The 7849-nt window shown below is 41.9% G+C and overlaps 1 long non-coding RNA gene across 1 annotated transcript; it reads left to right on the top strand.

Annotated features, from left to right (window-relative positions):
• The first annotated feature begins 5485 nt into the window (after nt 1-5485).
• Nucleotides 5486-7060, top strand: LOC310723793. The gene is made up of 3 exons (XR_014532773.1): nt 5486-6040; nt 6374-6843; nt 6883-7060. It is a non-coding gene; the product is annotated as an uncharacterized lncRNA (long non-coding RNA).
• Nucleotides 7061-7849: the final 789 nt, after the last annotated feature.

Raw genomic sequence — 7849 nt, 5'->3', positions numbered from 1 at the left:
CCATCCTCTCTCGAGGAGTGTGGTTCCAGAGCCCAGGCCGTGCGTAGAGGTGATCCCGACTATCTCTAGTCGGAACCTCTCAACCTCACGCACAATCTCAGGCTCCTTCCCCGCCAGCGAGGTGACATTCCACGTCCCTAGAGCTAGCTTCCGTGTCCAGGGATCGGGTTGTCGAGGCCTCCACCTTCGACTGCTGCCCGATCCTCTTAGCACCGGCCCCTTACGGTCCCTCCTGCAGGTGGTGAGCCCACTGGAAGGCGGCCCCACGTCGCTCCTTCGGGCTGAGCCCGGCCGGACCCTGTGGGGGAAGGCCCGGCCACCAGGCGCTCGCATACGAGCCCCAACCCCGGGCCTGGCTCCAGGGTGGGGCCCCGGCTGCGCCATACCGGGCGACGTCACGGTCCCTGATGTAGTATCTCTCATAAGGGGTTTTGAACCGCTCTTAGTCTGACCCGTCGCCCAGGACCTGTTTGCCTTGGGAGACCCTACCAGGGGCATATAGCCCCGGACAACATAGCTCCTAGGGTCATTCGAGTACTCAAACCCCTCCACCACGTTAAGGTGGCAGTTCAAGGAGAGGCAAATCCTAAACCATTATAAATAAATACTTTAAATAATCTGTTTTTCATGACCAGGGTTGAATGTTTGAACCATTGAGCCAATGTAGTATTACTGAAATTTCATGTATGATCATTTACATGAAATAATGTTTCATCTAATAATTAGCATAAGTTAATGTACTGATTTTGGGAATATAAAATAATAACCTACACTCTTCTAGATGTTCCATTAGATTTTGGAGTGCCCTTGTGGAGATTTGCACTCGTTCAACCACAAGGGCGTTAGTGAAGTCAAGTACTGATGTAGTTGAGGTAAGGAGGTAAAGTGCTACCATAGTGGATAAGGCACTGGACTTTGGATCTGAAGATCATAAGTTCAAATCCCAGCCACACCAAAATGCCACTCTTGAGCCCCCAAGAAAGGCTCATAACCCCATGGCTGCTCACTTGTATCAATGAGATAAATGTAAGTCGCTCTGGATAAGGGCATCTGCCAAATGCCATAAATGTAAATGTGTGCAGTGTATGAATATATGTAAATTATATGACATGTAAACTATATGTTCATGGAGCTGGCTTTGTGCACAGGGGCACCGTCATGCTGGAACAAGTTTTGGTCTTCTTGTTTAAAAAAAAGGGAAATTTTATGCTACCACATCCAAAACATCTTATACAATTGTAAAAACCTGTGGGTGCAGGTTTTTCATTCTAAACAAGCAAAAGCTTCAACTGGAACTTGGGAAAAAGGAGATGAACTTAAATATACAGGTGGAATCAGGTCTTCCTTCTGCTTGACTGAAAAAAACAACAACCTTACCCACAATGGCTCTCCCCCACACTGGAAAGATCTGTATAACACAGCCGGCTTGGGAACATATAGGAATCCTACAGGGAGGAACGGGAGTCTGTGACCAGGAGAACTCTGGAGTGACTTTCTCAGCCTGTTGCCATAGCGACAGTGGAAGGGAAATTTACAGATGGATGGATGGATGGATGGATGGATGGATGGATGGATGGATGGATGGATGGATGGATGGATGGATGGATGGTTGGATGGATTGATGGATGGATACTTATGTTCTACCCTTTATAAAAAATTATAAATAATGGCTTATCAGTGTGTTGAAAGCATTGCCGTGAAAAGAACACTGTTAAACGGTAGACCGAGCATCACACTGTACACTTCCTCTCCCCCAATTAGATGCCTTGAGCAACTCCAAGATCACCAGTTACCTCTTTAGTTATGGATTTGTATAAGATTTTCTTCACGGTTTATAAAGTGGATTTTTGACGCTTTGCCGATATCGTGTCCACAGAGTCACACCAATAAAAGCTTTACGGGATTGTGTTACACTGTACGGAATTGAAAAGCGGGCAAAAATAAAAGAGAGACAGAATGAGGGAGAAATAGCCTGAATGATATAGATGAACCGAGAGAAAGATGGGGGGAAGGAGAGAGAGAGAGAGAGAGAGAGAGAGAGAGAGAGAGAGAGAGAGAGAGAGAGAGAGAGAGTCCCTCCTGGGTGTGGTGGCAGGGGGGAAGGGTGGCTTTGTGGGGAGGGCGACAGATTGTATGAAATATTTATAAACGTGAAGTCGAGTGGATCGGAGACACTGGGGTGAGAATTAATTTCATTGTGCTGAACCGCTGCAAGAGAACGACTCACACACCTACACACACACACACACACACACACACACACACACACACACCTACACACCTACACACACACACACACACACACACACACACACTCAGTTCTGATCTCACAGGAGAAACTTAACCAAGTGAACTAAGACATTTATCCTCTCAGGAGACATGGACATTTATAGAACAGGAAGCTCTTAGTTTGGCGTGGAGCAATATGAAATCCGAACATAATAAACTGTAACAGGACATGGCATGCTATAACACACACACACCTGATTTTGTGCTTCATATTATTAGGCCATTTGTCATTCCTGTCTGTCTGCCTTTCTGACTTTCTTTTATTCTTTCTTTCTTTCATAGTGTCAACCTACAGTGTATCAGCTTCACAGATATTTATTTAGATTGTGGTGTATGAAATTGATTTATAATTCACATATAAAATGATGGTTGAATTAGATTTATCTTGATTATTAATTAAAAAACCTGGAGAGAAGAATAATATCCAAATATAATACTTAAACAACAAACAAACAGTTTTTTTCATGTAACATTTATCAAGAGTTGTATAGCAGACTCTCCACAGAAATGGATAAAATAAGATGATATGCTGATCTTTTCTGTGAGATGCTTTCAGTCTTTAGCATTTATAGATAAAATTTATAGAAATGAAAGATTATGAATGGAAGGAAAAGGAATTAGATGTTCCGCATAGGTTTCCATTATAAAAAGTCTTCAGGTCTGAGGAGTTTATGTTTTCTTCTTCCTCAGTAACATGAAAAACTTTTGTCCAAGTAACTTGTCTCATGGACCTTTCACCACGTTATATATAATTACTGTATTTTTGTGGAGAAACTGCAATGGTATGAGAGAAATAAACCACTTTATGCCGTGCTCTTGCAGTAGAAATTGTGGCTTCATGATATCTTTATGGCATTGGTTACTTTCCAAAAGCAGCAAGTTCTTCTGTGTTTTAATCCTGACTGAGTATAGTTTTTCATCGTCTTTTGGCTTCTCCCATTACGGGTTGCCACAGCGGATCATCCGTCTCCATACCCCTCAAACCTCTACATCGGCCCCTTTCAAACCAACTACCTGCATTCCCTCCCCTTACCACATCCATAAACCTCCTCCTTGGTTTTTCTCTTTTCCTCCTTTCTGGTAGCTCCATCTTTTAGCATTCTCCTAGCGATTTACCCCGTGTCCCTCCTCTGCACATGTCCAAATCATCTCGCCTCCCTCACATTGTCTCCAAATCGTCCAACATGCGCTGTCACTCAAATAAACTCATTTCTAATCCTGTCCATAGTCGTCACTCCCGATGAAAAACTCAACATCTTCAGCTCTGCTACCTCCAGCTCCACCTCCTGTCTTTTACTCAATACCACTGTCTCTAAACCCTACAACATCACAGGTCTCACCACAGTCCTATAAACTTTCCCTTTCACTCTCACAGATACTCTTCTATCACAAATCACTCCTGCTATTACTCTTCTCCACCCACTCCACCCTGCCTGCACACTTTTCCTCACTTCTCTAACACACTCTCCATTACTTTGCACTGTTGACCCCAGGTACCTGAACTCCTCCACCTTCTCCACCTCTTCTCCCTGTAACTGCACCACTCCACTGCCCTCCCTCTCATTCACACACATGTACTCTGTCTTACTCCTACTGACTTTCATTCCCCTTCTCTTCAGCACATACCTCCACCTCTCCAGGCTCTTCTCAACCTGCTCTCTACTCTCACCACAAATCACAATATCATCCGTAAACATCATAGTCCATGGAGACTCCTGTCTGACCTCGTCCGTCAACCTGTTCATCACCACTGCAAACAGGAAAGGGCTCAGAGCTGATCCTTGATGCAGTTCAACTTCCACCTTGAACCAGTCAGACTGAGTCTACTACTGTTTTATTGTGGTTGTCTTATTATCTGTGCATTAGGTGTTGGGGATTATGTTTGTTGTTATTCTATACTGAAATATATATCTTAGGGAAGGAGTAGCACAGTGGTTAAGATGTTAGACTTCTGATTAGAAGGACATGAGTTTAAATACCATCACAACTAAGCTGCCACTGTTGGGCCCTTGAGCAAGACCCTTAACCCTCAACTGCTCAGTTGTGTGAATAAGATAGTTGTAAGTCGCTCCGGATAAGGGCATCAGCCAAATACCATAAATGTAAATCTTGATATTGATTATGTCTTGGTTATTTAATAAAGTACCAGGCCATCGTTGGATCAATATTATAATATATCAGAGGCTATTAGGAAGCATAAGTTACACCTTTGTGTTTCTCAGTTGGGCAATGCAATTTGTAAGATTATTAACTTATAACATAATGTTCCCTAATGTTTGAAATTCCCCTCTCCACCAGCTGGATGAAATAAACATTTCATATGACCAAAAGCATACATCTGTCTGACGCCAGTGCTTTCGGGGCTCTTGATGCCACACACTTGTAGATGTACGTTTGGCACACCGAATCTGACTACTGCAATGTATTTGGCTTACTCGACAATAGCTGCATTATGGAGTGTATCCCTGCGATGACAGAGTTTCCTGGCTGTGTGCGTAAATGTAGCATTTGGTGAAGGACAGTGCAGTAATCACCTCCAACTGGCTGCTACATGGCAGCCTTATTTGCACCGTGGTCTATTTTCGCAAAGTAAACCTGGCTTGCGTGAGCTGGCAAAATTTGGATTGAAGGTGACACTGTGTGTCAGCTTGAGTGCTAAAGCGTGACACTTACGCTCACGAAACAGGAGGCCATTGTTTAGAGAGAACAGCAACCAAAAACGCTCATTCAGTGGCGTCTGTCTGAACGGATGTTTGGTATTTGGCGAACAGAGGAGCTCATTTGGCTGACTTTTAAACCAATTTACAATTTGCCAGAATCCAGTCCAAGCAAAAACAAGCTGAGCAGTTGAAGTTCTTCGCTAAAGGACTCAACATCACTGGGATTTGAACTCACAAGCTTCCAGACACACTGCAGCTCTGACATTAGTTCCAGCTTATGTTAAGCTTTATGTTAATGCTCTTTTTCAAATAGGTTTTCTCAATGGTTTGTATAGCAGACAGTAATAGCAGATGAAATTAGGTGCAATTGTTGATATGGTGAGGTTTTCTGTGTGTATTTCAGATAGGTATTTTGATTTTAAATTACCATATATAATGTCATATCAAAACATTGCAACAACTAGGACAGGGATTCCCATATGTATACCAATCCAATACCAATTGGATGGTATCGGTATTCACAAGCATTGACCCCAGAGGTGGCAAAAGTACACACATCCATTACTTAAGTAGAAGTACAGATACTCATGTTTTAAAATACTCGGGTAAAAGTTGAAGTACTGATTATACCTTTTTACTTAAGTGAAAGTAAAGAAGTCTTGGCTCCGAGATGTACTTAAGTAAAAAGTAGTTATTACTTCTACCTGTTTTAGCTGTTAACTGGACCTCACATCATATTAATAATAGATAGATAGATAGATAGATAGATAGATAGATAGATAGATAGATAGATAGATAGATAGATAGATAGATAGATAGATAGATAGATAGATAGATAGATAGATAGATAGATAGATGGGCGTAAATTTCATTTAACAGTAGGGGGGACAATAAATATAAAATTTCTCATGAGCAATTTTTGAAGGGGGACACAAATAATACAGTCAAATTGTACTTATAAAGACACAGTGTCCCCACAGTGAAACACTTTGCTTTTATTATTGTAGCATGGAGACTGCGTCATTATGGTTATTTTAAGTTTAAGTTTTTCTCAGGTTCAATGACAAAGCAAAACAAGGAATTAAAAAGAAGTTTAACATTCATTCCTTTTCTCCCGCTTATCCGTAATTCGGGTCGCGGGGGCAGCAGTCTAAGCAGGCCCCCGCCTTCGACTGCTGCCCAATCCTCACAGCACTGTCCCTTATGGTCCCTCCTGCAGGTGGTGAGCCCACGGGAAGGCGGCCCCAGGGCACTCCGACGTCACGGACCTTGATATTTCCCTCATAAGGGACCACTGGAGCATAGAGGGTTAAGGGCCTTGCTCAAGGGCCCAAGAGTGGCAGCTTGGCGATACCGGGGCTTGAACCCCAGACCTTCCGATCGGCAACCCAGCGCCTTAACCGCTGGAGCACCACTCCCCTAAGTTTGACATTTTATTTAAAATTAATGAAGACACTTAAGAACAGAATAGAAACTGATTATAAAAATACACTGGGGTCAGTTCGGATGTAGCACAGTGCTCATTTAGTAAATGCACAGATAAACAATATGCTAATTGTGGACGTTAATGTTAAATTAACATTATACCAAGTCGTCCCAAATAAAACACTGCATGGGAAACGACTTTGGTGTGTTAGTGTCAGTGCACTATGCTACAAGCTATTGTAAACAAGCTAACGTTCACTAGATAAGTCATATTTTAATCACTAATAGAGCAGATTCATGGAAAATTACATCGCTAATCAGCATTTTTGCCGCAATTAATTTATGATTGAGTCTGCATCAACTACATTAAAGAGAATCGCTTTATTTAAAGTGAATAAAATACCCTAGTTAATGGAGCTGAACATTAATTGAGCCGCAGTCACACACCTGACTCGTGTGTGTAGAGTAGGTGAGATGAGCACACACCTGACTCGTGTGTGTAGAGTAGGTGAGATGAACTGGGAAAGCAGGCAGTGGGTCAAACCACTGTGAGGAAGGGGAGTGGGGGGGGAACTGTTTCTAAATGCATTTTTGCGTTGTTTTTTTTCTACTTACACAATTATATAGGTATACATAGATATATTGTTTACAATAGAGAGTGCGATATTTTTTAGATAATTTTTTTGGGGGGGCACAACCCTCGGATGGGGAGGGGGGGACATGTCCCCTCCGTCCCCCCCCCGGGATTTACGCCCATGTTGTTACCTAATGAATCTATTTCAGCAGATTGAAAAAGACGTGCAGTAACAGGAAATCGGTTGTTCGGCTGAAATCAGCGCGCAGTAAAAAGAGAAATTTGATATTTCACCAAATCAATGGATTAAAACTAAAGTAACGAGCCTGTTTTGAAAATGTAAGAAGTAGAAAGTACAGATATTTGTGTAAAAATGTAATGAGTAAAAGTAAAAAGTTGTCTGAAAAATAAATAGTGGAGTAAAGTACTGATACCAGAAAAATCTACTTAAGTACAGTAACGAAGTATTTGTACTCCGTTACTTCCCACCTCTGATTGACCCAAATGTGGTATTGCTGAAATTTCATGTATAATCATTTACATAAAATAATTTTTCATCTAAGAATAAGCATAAGTTAATGTATTACTTTCAAGAATACACTACCGTATTTTTCGGACTATAAGCCGCTACATTTTTTCCCACGTTTTATACCACGCGGCTTACACAATGAAACGGCTTATTTATGAATTTTTCCTGGGTTTTTCCAGGTTTCACAAACTTCAAGCCAAAAAACTGAACCCTATAACATTAGACCAATGAAATCTCCGAACAGAAACGAAAAAAAAGCACCTCACCCGTGTTCTGAGCTGCACGGCTTCGGGAGAAAAAAAAAACGTTATTTTAAAACGCACGACGATGCCAAAAGATAAACTCCCGAGAGAAATAGTTGTGAAAGGAAGG

The sequence above is a fragment of the Silurus aristotelis genome (assembly GCF_946808225.1).
Source record: "Silurus aristotelis genome assembly, chromosome: 3".
NCBI classification, from domain to species: Eukaryota; Metazoa; Chordata; class Actinopteri; order Siluriformes; family Siluridae; genus Silurus; species Silurus aristotelis.
The sequence above is the reverse complement of the archived record's forward strand: the minus strand, read 5'-3'. Positions and strand labels throughout refer to the sequence as shown.